The sequence below is a fragment of the Phoxinus phoxinus genome (assembly GCF_949152265.1).
Source record: "Phoxinus phoxinus genome assembly, chromosome: 18".
In the NCBI taxonomy this organism is placed as follows: domain Eukaryota; kingdom Metazoa; phylum Chordata; class Actinopteri; order Cypriniformes; family Leuciscidae; genus Phoxinus; species Phoxinus phoxinus.
The window spans coordinates 23,521,431-23,535,354 of NC_136893.1; the positions used below are offsets into that span (position 1 = coordinate 23,521,431).

The following is a 13,924-nucleotide window of genomic DNA, read 5'->3' on the forward strand; positions in this document are numbered from 1 at the left end:
GCAAATTTCAACTTTTTTATAAGTTATACAAGATTTAACTCATTTTTTAAGTCAGTTTTATGTAATTTAAGTTGAAATTACTTAAAATATCCAAGTTTATTGTACTTAAAAATTGAAAGCAGCAACTTTTTTTTACTATATATATATATATAGTATTTTCTAAATATTTTCTCATGAGACAGAAAGTCATACAGGTTTGGGTAAATCATGATGACAGAATTTAAATTTTTAGGTGAACTGTCCCTTTAAGTGTCAAAGTTTATCTGTGGGATTACAAATGTATAATTTATCATTGGTATAAATAATAGATTAGGTATAAAGAAATATGCACGTATGATCGTCTCTATACACTTCAAAATCATCACTGATGTTCTTTCAAAAAAGAAAGAAAAAGAAACAATATCCATCTAACATTTTAATTTATGTTCAAATAAAACAAAAGATTATCACGTACAGTATTTCTGGAGAAATCTCCTGTTCATAGACTGTTGCCTTTCATGAGGTGAAAGGTCAACGCTTAAACCTCACTCTAACTGGCATCTGCTAATATCAACGGAGGGGGAATTTCCGTGTTGTTGGGTTTTATGAAATCACAGACAAAACAATGGGCCTTGAACTGTTAGTCGTGAGAAGTGATTAGTAATGAAATCGCTGGCTTCTGTGACAGCTGGGAAAATACATCTGGCTCATTGGCTCTGTCAATAAAGTCCACCATCTGGAATATGGAAATTTTTATGAACCAACTCGCCGCTCATTGCATCCATTGAGTTATCAAACTGTCCCGGGCAAGTTTACTCTGCAAACAGGCTTCTGAAATCCCTTTGCAACATTCATCCTGTGGGAATCCCACAATTGAATCTGTTTGTGGACATTTCATTCGAATCACACTTTGTGAAGCTTCGAAACCTTAGCGAATCCAAACTGGGTCACGTGATTTCAGTAAACGAGGCTGTGTTTCGTCATAGCTCTCCACAAAACAAGCCCGACAATTCAATAAAAACAAGCCCGACAATTCATGGTCGAAATAACTCATATTATACAGACACTTCCAATTTAATGGTATTGGATGATTTGTTGATTGCGTTTAATTGATGCACTTTCAATAAAACATTTGCAATTGGTTTGTAAAGGTGTTTTTATGTTTTGGCTGAGCATTTGTTATATCCACACCGTTTTGACCAGCTTGATCGGGCTTTTCGAAACAATGAATAATTTTTCGAAGCAATTGGTTCAACGAAATCAAGGTTTTGAAAAGCATTATTTCTCCCATCTCTAATTGTATTGGTTCCTGGTCCTTTTCATGTTTATTGCCTTTTAAAATATTAATCGCTTGTTGTTCCTTATTTGCAAGCTGCTAAATTAAAGATATGTAAAAAAAATCGCCACTAGGGGGCGCTAACCTCTTACAATAACAAAGGCGTAGGTTTATGACGCAGTGACGAGCTGAATGATGGGACTTGCTGTCAAGCTGATGGATATAATAATGTTAATAGATGAGTGAAAACATTCATGTTTTTTAACATTACAGTGGTATGAAGCAGGTCGCGATTGCTAATAATAGACAGATATCACAAGTGAGTCCCGCGGATAAAAAGGAAAAAGCAACTGCTGAATTACTTCTCGCACAGGTCAGTTTATTTTTACGAATTAAACTTGTGAGGTAACGCAGCGCTGTTTCACTTGGGCTAACGTTACACTATCGTACTAAACAGCATGTATTGAAAGTTATAATGCTATTCTATGTGTTAGTTCGTTTGCTATATTAAACTAGCAGCTTACTAGTAAGCTAGATCAACATTAGAATAACATACAGATCATATTCTAACATTTCATCATGTTGAGCTATATAACATTGATTTGTGTTATGTACATTTGCTCACCTGTCTAATAAAGAATGTTCAAGAGCGGTGTCGCTGTCAAGTCCTGACTCGTGAAGCTCTGTCAAGTCCAAGTTTGTCACGGACGTGGAGCTCGGCATCTCGAAAACGCCACGCCGTCGCCGATATTGATCCTCGTTTTAGTTCTCCTTTTTTGTCTCAAAGTCTGCTTGCCATGGTCCATAATGTTTGAACGAAATAAGAACAGCGTGCCACTAAAAGTTTCCACGTCAGTCGCCATGGTTACGTCATGGCTATGGCAGTACGAGCAGAAACCGAGGATAGCGCGGATATTGCATCATTGACAGGCGTCATTTTTTTCCGGGACTGGCCATTATTTAAAATGGGAATTTCTCAGAAATAAAAAATCTTTGGAGACTTTGGGGATATTGTAAGTACACAACTGCAGGAAATATATGACACTGTGCAAGTAATTTTTGGATATTTTATTACACAATTCTTACATATTTTACCTTTAATAAATACATGTTCTGAATCAGTGGATCAGAATTAAATCGGACTGAATGTGAACCCTAAACAAGAATTCACTGTGTGAATTTCCAGATTTTGGCAGCCAGAAAGTTGTTTCATTTTTGTTATTGAAAGAAATGTTCACTATGCAGCGAATACTTGAAGACTCTGATACAGTAGCTGTCAAATGAAGTATGGCCTCAGGTTACTAGCAACGTTTGGATTGCATCATTTACACGTACTGTAATGGTTTTTACGTGTTTGCCAGGTTTTTGCTTTGTTTTGACTCTATAGCAACCACTGAGGTGTGAAACTGGATTTTGGAATGTGGATGTTGAAATGGACTTTAAAAATAAGGCGCCTGATGCAATGCACTTCTTCTTAGAGACGAGCCAAGAAAAAAAAGAAAAAACAAGACATAAACAATAATAGCAACTATCTATGACACAACTCGTTCTGCAAGGGAGAGCTGTAAACCAGGCGAACTCGTTTGGAAAACCCCTGGCTCAAGAAATATCTGGCCGTTGTGTTTACTTGCACCTGTTGCTGATTATTAGTGATGGTAAAAGACAAAAAAGAGAGATAGCTGCAGGTGTAGTTTTCAGTAACACGAGAGAGCAGATTCCTATCATGTTAATAATTCATAATTTTACTCATTCTACATGCATAATTAAGGGCAAATGTGATATGCTTGATATTTTGAATATTTAACAACAAACAGGGTGGCACATTGGGGGGAACATTTTTGTTCACACTTTTAAACAATTTATGATTTTTTTTTGGGGGGGGAAGGGGTAGATCATAAAATCTGTTCATAAATACCGGTAGATCATAAATCTTAGTTGGTTTGTTGTGTATTTACACATTATTACTATATTGATATTACAATCATGAGGATACTTAGACTGTAAATGTTTTATTATTAGTTACTTAATTTTATTATTGACTTAACTTATTATCTTAATTTCTCAGGGGGTAATTCAAGTAAATATATTAGGTCAAAAAAGTTGAGCTGGCACAAAAACATTGCATTGCATGTAAATATGAAATAACGTGAATTTGTAAATTTTAATGTGTCTGAAAGACAAAAGCCTTAATACAAGGTTAAATGACTTGTGATAATTCAAATAATAATTAATGTGTTTATCAGGAGTTGTTTAGATTGTTGCAATGTTGAGAAATGATTAATGCAGTGATCAAATGCTGTGTGGCTCTCAGTTTTCAGTGATCATCTCATGCAATGTAAAAGAAAAGAAAAGAAGTTGTTTCAACTTAAAAAGTAAGTGTCCGTGCTTTCTTAACATTTTAACTTCAGTCAACTCAAATATCCCAGTTTTCACTAAGTACACTAAACTTGAGATTTTAAGGCAAAACAAAACTTACTTTTTTAAGGTTGAAACAACTATTATTTTACAGCGCTGGTCTATCTGTGCAATTTTTTCCTCTAAGCTGAAATACTTTCTGAATGGATATAAGCTAAGGATATGCTTTTTTTTGGTAAGAAAATTTTAAAAGACAAAAGGAAGTAGAATCAATTAATCATGAGAAACGTACTGCCATTGTGAGAATAACATGTAATCAATAATACAACAACTGTTGTCTGATTATAAATATTAAAAATGTAATAACACAAACTTAATTTGTGGAATGTGATTACGTAATCCAGATTACATGTAATCAGTTACTGCCCAGCACTGGTTGGAGGAGCATCAAAATAAAGTGTTAGCAGATATTAAGCAGACAGTCTACTTATACAATGAGAGTTGATATGTAAAGTTAAATTTCATTTGTAGAATGTCTAGTGGACCATCAAAATAAAGTGTTACCTAAATAACACCTGAATAAATCATTACTGACTGAATGAATGGACAATCAATAAAACCAATAAATCAATCAAAACAAGTTGTTTATTGCGTAAGACTTCTGAGGTGTGTTGTTGTTGTTGGACTGAAATCTGCTTATAGAGTTCACCTAACCTTGACAGGAATGAGGAAAGTGTTTTCTAAAAATAACTGCAGGCTTCTATTAATAGTTAGTCCTACTGTACAAGGCAAAGAAACATGGCATACTGTAGGAATGAATGATGTAATGTGTAATAAGGCTATGATTTTCAGTATAAAAGCTGATGTTATTTGATATGGGTTGTTTTTTTATTTGCCATTTGTTGTAGACTTTTAGTCTGACACGATTGGTTATTGTAAAATTATCAAATACAATAATAAAATAAGTACAATTGCATTATAAATCTTCAGTCATTTGTAAGTGCAATTACAATATGAAATGGGTTATATATTTTATTTAATTATCATTGAGGTATATTCTTTTTTCTTTCTTTATGCTTTTAATGTTCATGCTTATTGTTTGTAATGAAGCCCAAAGTAATGAATTCAACGAAAGATTTATTAAATGTAATACATTTTAAAAACAGGGTTTTTAAATTGTTCTCGTATATACACAAGTTATTCAAATAATATTTTTTTCTGAGCAAGATAAACATCTCTTTTTCATCTTGTTTTTCAGAAGTGGTGTCTGTTTGACTGTACTTGTGTACTCCAGCATGCAAATCTCTCTTTATCTCTCTGATATACAAACAGGCCTTTATCAAGCTGTACTGTATTTTGTGTATTTTGAAGAGGCTTTTGGTGGGGGTTTGCGTGCTGTCCTGTCACGGGTCTTAGCTGGTCGGAAAAACGTATGGGTAATTGAGTCATAGTGCAGGTGTACTTTACGGTTTAGAAAGAATCCCCAACCGAATTCACACATAGCAAACTATAAGCAAATCAGCAACAGGTAGATAGAGGTTTGCCGGGAAATTCCCCCAAAGGCCCACAGGCATGGTGCTATGGACAGTTTCAATCACTGAACAAATATTGCTGAGCATAAACAAACCCAAATGTATGCTTCAGTGGGGGGTGATTTTTACATTAAGATACAGTATAAAATAGCGGTGTAATATATCGTGTAACAATATATCGCAATGCAAAAATGCAACAATATGTATTGTGGATAGGGACTATATATATTGTGTTCATAAATAGAAAATTAATGTGTGAGAAAAAAATCAAGTTTACAGAGTTTTAGTGTCAGTACTTCATCAAGCTTCTATATATAATGTTGAATACAATGTATAATAATGCAATGGGGGAATATTTGTGGGTCCTGATAATGCCAAATGTCTGATGTTACCAGTAAAATGTTACATTATTTTAAAGATATCTAGTCAGTGAAAGAGTGCAAGCATATTCTTCTGAAATAATTCTATATATATTTTCAGCTTCACTATTGGCCTGTGCATTGATTTTCCAGCCCCAAGTCCAAACCTATTAATTTACACCCGCAATGTTATATCAAATTTAGCATTTTAATCAACAGTACATTTTTGGTTAACCTTTTATCATATGTCTTGAAGTATCGCAATAATATTGTATCGTGAGTTCAGTATCGTGGTATGTATCAAAACGTGACATGAGGGTATCATTACACCCCTAGTATATCATATTTTTATAAAGATTAACCTTTGCATTGACACTGGAATGAACAGTTTTAGGCCATAGCCTTAAGCATACCTGTAGACTAGGCTAAATCAATATGTAATAACGAATATCAGTTTGTCACCTCTTGGTTTGGAACATATTGGCCACAATATCACAAAGAAAGAGCTTACAGAATCTGATTATCAATCAATCAATCAATCAATCAATCAATCAATCAATCAATCAATCAATCAATCAATCAATCAATCAATCAATCAATCAATCAATCAACCAACCAACCAACCAACCAATCAATCAATCAATCAATCTATCAATCAATCAACCAATCAATCAATCCATCAATCCATCACCCAACCAACCAATCAATAAAACCATCAATCCACCCGTACATCAATCCATCCATCCATCCATCAATCAACATAACATACAAATCAGACATTCTCTCCTGCAAAGCGCATTAAATTAAAGGTTATTTTTTAATTAAACATTTTCTTCTCTATAAACATTCAGCTCTATATTTCTGAGGCAGTTTAATATGATTTAAGTTGAAATTACTTGCACAACCAAGCTGATTTTACTGAAAAATTTGAGGCAGCAAAAAGTTACCATTTTTTAATAGGCGACAGAACATATTTGAAACATAAATCGTTTGTAACATTATAAATGCGTTTACTCTCACTTTAGATCAATTGAATGCATCCTTGCTGAATAAAAGTGTTAAGAAAAACAATAGCCTCTAAACCGATGAAGGCTTTTGGGAGGTTTGCAGTAACTGTCTAATTCATGTTAAAGCAGCTATATAGTCAAATATATAATTGTATGCTGCTCATCTAACCATAACTGCTGATTAATCATGATCTGCACATGCAGCAAAACAGTTTCACAAATGTCCACAATAAAGCTGGGAAAACCCTTCCCTTCAAACGCCCAGTTCGGCTGAGAGCTGATTACTGTAGCATTATAACACTGATCTACGACACACAATAGACAATAACTCTATTGTATCTGACAGCTCATAAAAGATAACGATCCCAGACAAATTAAGGCAAATGTGGATTTCATTTAAAACACAAAGCTTTTCTAATGTTTGTCCTCTGCGATCGAAAAGGTTACAGTTTAGTGTCTTTCATATTATCCCTTATCCAAAAATGATTTAGGACTAGGAATGTTGGTGATCAAACATCAAGCCCTTACGGATCCAGTACTGTTATCCCACGGGACACAACTTTCCCAGCGAGTATCCAAAGGCAATAAACTTCTCTAGACAAACAAAGCCCATTTTATCTGTAGCTCGGTAGAACATACATGAATGTAAATCATGTTTTCTCAAGTGGGAAAGATAAGATACGGGAGAGAGCCTTCAAGTGTCTCATGCAGGACTAGCTTGAGACCACAGACATCAGAACAGACCCACGGTACGAGGAGTGAAGTATAATAGCACACACACATTGCTTTGTTATGAAACATACTGTAGTCCCTCTGGTTATACTGTCATTCTCCATCTGGCGTTAGCAATCATTTGTTCATTATTTGCCGTCAACCTTGTGATGAACAGCAAACCCTAGGAGAGTAAAGGCATATGGGCAATGATACGTTTCCAGTGAACGTTCATATATATTTATAAAGTTTCCTTCAAGATCTTCCACAATTTTCATGGTTTTTCTAAATTTAAAGTATTTAAAGTATATAAAATAATGACGGCCTCCAAACAAACGTATTATCTCGCTTAAAATATATGCCATTGGAAGGTAGTACTGCAAGCATTTGCCTGAAAAATGGTGTAGCCTACAATGCTAACTGGACAATGCTAACCAAAACAATCCTTGAGCCTTGTTAAATACAACGCCCAAGGGGTCAAGGTTTGTCAGGTTAGCGTGGTCAAGTTATCCCGTGCTTGGGATCTTCATTGACAGCCATTGGAAGTACTGACATATTTTGACTGAGTCTGTATTGTAATGTTTTACTATATTAGAAGTGAAGGTAAAATTGATATGAATGGGAATAATAATAAGTAGCATTCTTCAGGCATTACACCTTGTTACCAAAATGCAGTCTTTTCGTCTGCCAGAAGAGGGAGCCATTGATAGCAAACTCTGAATACACCTGCTCCTGCCACAGACTAAATAATACGGCTATGCTAACCTGAAGATGACCATGACTGAAAAAAAGACATACAATCTGTAACGATAATCTACAATGTATAACAAGCTCAGTTGAGAACACATTATAGTGAACAGAGATCTGATGTTTTTAAAGGGGTAATTGGCCTAAAAATTAAGATTTAGGCATAATTTACTTATCCTCATGTCACCCCATGTCTGGCTTTCTTTCGTCAATGGAAAACAAAATGAGATGTTAGGATGCAAGGATGAATTTTGTACTACAGAGCCCCTAAATACATGGTTATGGGAAAAAATGTGAGGGAAAATTATAGCCTTTGCGTTCTCTCGCAATTGTTTTGCGTTCCACAAAAAACGTATTATCAGCAATGACTGTTTCTGTGATGTTTTGGCTTCTGTTTTCTGCAGGGGAGGAAGGTGGAGACACGTCATCCATCTCTTCTTCTTTTTTTTTCTTTTTCTTTTTTTACAGTTTATGTTCCAAACCTTTTGAGAAATGCATCTTCACTGTAAAAAAATATTTTCATGATTTGTTATCACAACTTTATATCTTTTGTCAAATCAACTTCGATAACTAATGTGTAAAGATTACATACTATTTTGAGTTTCTGTTTATTAAACCATTCTTCTTCATTGTATTAACTCAATTAATTAATTACAACGAACTCAAAATTTTTAAGGCAACAAGGTAACTTACTTTTTTAAGTTAAACCAACATTTCTTTTTACAGTGTGTGTTCTTTTATCCATACAATATGGTCTGGTTATACCAACATTCTTCAAAATATCTTCTTTTGTGTTCCACAGAAGAAAGAAATTTATACAGGTTAGGAACAACATGAGGGTGAGAAAGTTATGAAAATGATTTTCATTTTTGTCTGGACTATCCCTTTAAGGACACTTCAATGTGCTTAATAGAAAATGCATGGTTAATGTCGTTATGACTTGTTTTTATTCATTTTTAAGGAGTAGATTTAGTAATGGATAGTTGTAATTATGTTTCAATGTATTTGCTATCAATTATATGTCAGTGTCATGCTTTACCTTTTGCTCTAGGAGGCGCTCTTGGATATTATTTTAAATAAAAAGTATGTGAGGTTGTACAAGCACGCAAGAAAGCTGTCATATTACAGTACCAGCACATCCACACATATTTTACTAGCTTTTAAAATACAAATATGCAACACTTAAGTTATTACACAAGTATTACACATTAAGTATTACACGTTAAAGCATTCTGGGAAGGAATGCCTTTAAAGTAACAAAGTATTTTTGGTTAGTCATCGTTGAAATGACAAAGCAAAAAAGCATCTCATCTGCTTATCTCGTTGTTGGAAGTGATGATGAAGAAGTCCCTCTTTCTCGCACACACCTTTATGGACACAAACACCTTCTGCTTTTCAGGTCAATCATTTTTCTCTGTTTCTGGTTGGCTGAACTCAAAATGAGACAGTAAAATATTATCGGGCAATGATAACATTCCACCTGAGCTGTAATCGCTGCTTGCATGCCAGATACAATCATCACTTACTGAACTGTAATGTGTTTTTCTCTCTATCTCTCCCGCTGTTGGTGTACGTATCTGTCGCATGAATCCAAACACAGCTCCACGCACCCGAACAAGTGCCGTCTCATCTCAGTTGTAGGCTAAATTTCCATCACAGAAACACCTTTACATAGGCTGTTCAGAATGGAAAACTAGAGTGCTCTTGACTATTTTGTAAAGTAGAATGTGCAATATATGCAACAATAACCATTTCAAACAGTATGTACAGTTTTGTCACATGACCTCCTTATATTGTGAGTGATGTTTGGTCATCAACTTGGAAAACTGTCATAGGCCTTTTTTATTACTTAGAGGGGTCCTATTATGGGCTTTTATGAAGTCTTGATTTTGTTTTTGGCGTGTTCAAGCTTAATTGTTAAAAAAACGCATTCTTTTTCACATATTTTACATTATTACAGCTCCTCTCTCCCCAGTCTGGTTGAAGGCGCCATTTTCGATTAAGCCCCTCCTTCCGGAATACGAAATGTGCTGTGATTGGTTAGCTGGCCCAGTGTGCTGTGATTGGCAGCATTAAATGTCACACCTTTTCATAACCGCAAGCTCTACTCAGATTTTAATGTTAACGATGGCGTCAATTTCAAACCCTTTCGAGCCCCGATTCAGACCCTGACAATGTTAACGAACAAGAGGATTGTGCTGAACGAATTTTCAAGCACGGATTTCACAGGAAGTTTCAGAGTGGGAAGATTTTTTTCTTCTTCTTATAAATACGATGTTATCCACCATTTAATCATATTTGCCGGAAAACTATGATAATACAAACAGTAATCGATCACAAAATCCTGGATAATTATCCTAGGGGGCGGTGAGAGATCTTACAAAAGCTACAGTAAACACTACATCAATGCCGTAATGTTAGTTAGCAGGCTAGCGGAGGCAAAGCTTTGCCCTTCATTTTCATCATAGCTATCATAGCAGCTACATAAAGCTTATAATTGGAACTGTTAATAGAAAACACAACTATAAAAATGATAAGACATACTTACAAGCTGTGATCCATAAACAACAGATTGTCCCAACAAAATGGGAATGGCTACGTCGTTCAGAAGAAGCTTTTGTGCGTATAGCCTGCATTGTAATCTCTTCTGGAAGCCGCACAGACAAACGTTGAGGTTATAATGTTCAGGAACAGTGTTAAAAATACATTTTAACCTCTCTAAGTTTGTCAGCCTTAGGACACACTTTTTTCCCGGGGTGTAAATAACTGCGACAACAACTCTTCCTCTTCTCTAAAGCAGCTCAACATGGCCTCACCCCTTTTGTTCCCGAGGGTGGGGTTTATGTAAATTTTATGGTTTGGGATGTCACCAACCCGGGAAGAAGCTCGTTGTAGTCCCTACCAGCCGTTTGTTGTAGTCCTCAAACAGCAACATTACACACTAACTATAGTTTAAAAAGTGGCATCATAATCAAGGACCCCTTTAAAATATGCCAAACAATAGCAGCCGTGAATTTTAACAGTTCACTCGTCACACTGGAAATGGTCAAGTTGAGTGCATTCTGCAGATAGCATTGAGTATACAGTAACTATTTTTAATATTTACTTCCACACTTTGAATGTGACGCAGAGGCGTTGGAAGAGTTTAGATTCTAACCCTATAACCAGTCTGACTTGTCCCAAAGTAACACGTGCAACAAGTCTTTGCCTGGAAATAATTGAAGCAATCAAATTTGAGACAATCGATAATTTATCATCCTTATTTATTGCCATTTAAATCATGCCCCCCTCCTTACCTTTGCTTCTATAATTGGAGTGCCAATGGCAAGACTTAAAATAGAATCAAAATAAGATCCTTTTCTTTCCTCTGTTCACCCTGGCAGGCTCTGACTCGTGTGTGTGTTATCATGTATACTAGCTGACTGTATTTTATACTGTCAAATGTGATTCTCACGAGTGAGCCAACAAGAATTCAGCTCGCTGTCTTTGGGGGTAAACATTCTGGGACCTGAACCCTTGCGCAGGATCACAGGTTAATGTCTTCACCAGCAATCCAAGTCTAATAGAGATGTCTAATAAATGTCTGCCTAGAATAAAAACTAAACTAAAACCCAAAACATTTTCAACTTTATATTTTATACTCTTCAAATCGTGTGGTTTGTTTGTTTCACTTTTCAGTGGTGGACAACAAAACGTCTGATAATCCAAAAATGTGTGCCATAAAAAACTAAAAAAAAACTTTTACAATTAAGTAATGACTAGAATGACCAAATCTACAAACTGGAAAGTTGGCTATCCACTTTTGTTTTTCAATGCGGAATTATTTCCTGTGAATGCATGAGACTTCAATTCATTAGGAGCTATAAGAAAAAGAAAAACTGCAGTAAACAGTACAACTATTTGCTCGACAAACCAGTGTGTTTATGATTACGATAATACATTAAAATGTTAAGAAAAAACAGCTACCACCATCAAGCAGCGTAACAGACAGATAAAATACTGTTCTGATACTCAAATTTGATTGGCAGAGCGGCACTCCGACATCATTTCACTTGTGCGATGTCAGTCTGTGCATTAGTCGTGCGGATTTTACATCTTTACGCCAGTAGGTGGCGACAAGAAACAGATTTCATTGATTCGCTGAAAACACTGATTCATTCAGGAACGAAATGCTGCATCTACTGTCTGTTGCTTAGAGAAGAGCGGCGATTCTGTTTTGACTGTGGAACTACTTTTGCACTGCAACTACATACTCAATCTAACATGTAAGTAACTTGTTGTTCATTTTAAAGGTAGAGTAGGCAATTTTCTGAGAGGCTAGCAAAAGCAAGCTAGCTTTTCAAGCATGAGATCCCATCCCACCCTCCCGCCAGTCTTCATAGCCATGGCTCCTTCAAAACACATAAACACAAAAAACAGGGAGCAAAGCATCGTAAGAGACAGCGTTAAACTAGCTCATGTCTCAAAGCACATAACATTACAATAATAATGACCTGTACCACCTGACCGCTGCAGATTAATTTCGGTGTTGATAGTGTTGCATTGAAACGCATAAATTCGAGTCACAAACCGCTCCAAGTATAACCTCACAGGTTTCCATCTCTTTCAAATGAGAGTAGTTACTGCGTTAAAACAGCATAAGCTCGTTGTTGGTTCAGGAGGAACTGTAAAAGGCGGCTGCTGTTTCGGTTGTGGCGCTCAGTGACTGACGTCTGTCTAACTCTGCATAGCATGAAACACGCTGATGACGTGTGACGTCTGCGCGAGCAAGTGCGCGGAGGTATAGAAATGCATAAGTTGACAGGCTGGAAAAACATTCGGACCGAATGCAATGATTGGACGAGCATTTTATTCCACAGACAATATATATACATATAACTACATTTAGACCACATAACTTAGCGATTGCCATAAGAATGTGAAGAGACTTTCAACCAGCATAACAACAATGTTTCTGGAACAAATCGCCTACCCTGCTTTTAACTGTTAAAACGGTTGTACAAATGCATCCTACTCACAGTCGTGCTGTTGTCGGAACAACAGCACTTTGCTCGTGTGATATTGCTTAAATATAATTGAAACATTTTGTATAATTTTGTAAGTAAAAAAAACTAAATTCAAATGAATAATGCCATGAACCGTTTAGGCCGTTTAGGCTTTATCCAGTTTCTGGTTATTATCCAGCTCCTAGGAATGACCTGGCAACATCTCAGAACTCCTTAGCAACCCCCTAGCAACCACCCACAACACCTTTGCAATACCACAAAGAACACTCTGAACTCCTTAGCAATGGAACGGCTGATACTACTGGGAAATATTGTTCAGGAACAGGGAGCATTTTCAATCTGGGAAGGAAGCCCATTAAAAGCCCTTTTATACTTTAGAATGATATATTGTAGCAGTTTGATGACTATTGCAGCATTTTAACCAGAATGTTGCACAGCGAGGTCAAGGCTTAGAAGTTTTGAGGGTTGTTTTGCTAGCCGTGTGCTTTTATTCTGAGACGTTCCCTCAAGTGAACCGAGCAGGTGGTCATAGCAGCCAGATATGACTGCGTTCACCCGTAATTGTCTGTTCCCAGCCTCGGTAAGTGGGTAGAACCAGGTCTCCAGTTTCTCCCTCTCATCAGGCAGCCGCTGAATGGACTTCCGTGCTTGACGGAGCTCGAATAACCTGTGGCAGATTCAGACAGGTGAGAGCCAGGTAACTGCTTCCCTTTTGTGCCTTAAAAGATTGCCGATGCTTGGATAGAGTGTGTGTGGGTGGATATGAGATTGAGAGGGGAGTGTAGGCCTTTGATCTTCAGGGGCAGGGAATGGGGCAAATCTTCCAGCGGTCCCTGTAGCTCCAGCCATATAGGTAACCCAACCCTGTTTTGGCCTCCGACTCAGCGAGCAGGTGCCCAGAGGTGGGAACTGTTTGCAGAGCTGTGTTTGGTGACAGCACGTCTAACTTTCA

General features: G+C 36.5%; 1 protein-coding gene across 1 annotated transcript in view; it reads left to right on the top strand.

Moving 5' to 3' along the window:
• Window positions 1–13,580: 13,580 nt before the first annotated feature.
• lgr6 (leucine-rich repeat containing G protein-coupled receptor 6) overlaps window positions 13,581–13,924 on the top strand; it is a 95,216-nt gene continuing 94,872 nt past the window's right edge. The window contains exon 1 of the mRNA XM_079587453.1: window positions 13,581–13,669. The gene's annotated coding sequence lies outside the window, so the exon portion shown is untranslated. The remainder of the gene's footprint in view (window positions 13,670–13,924) is intronic.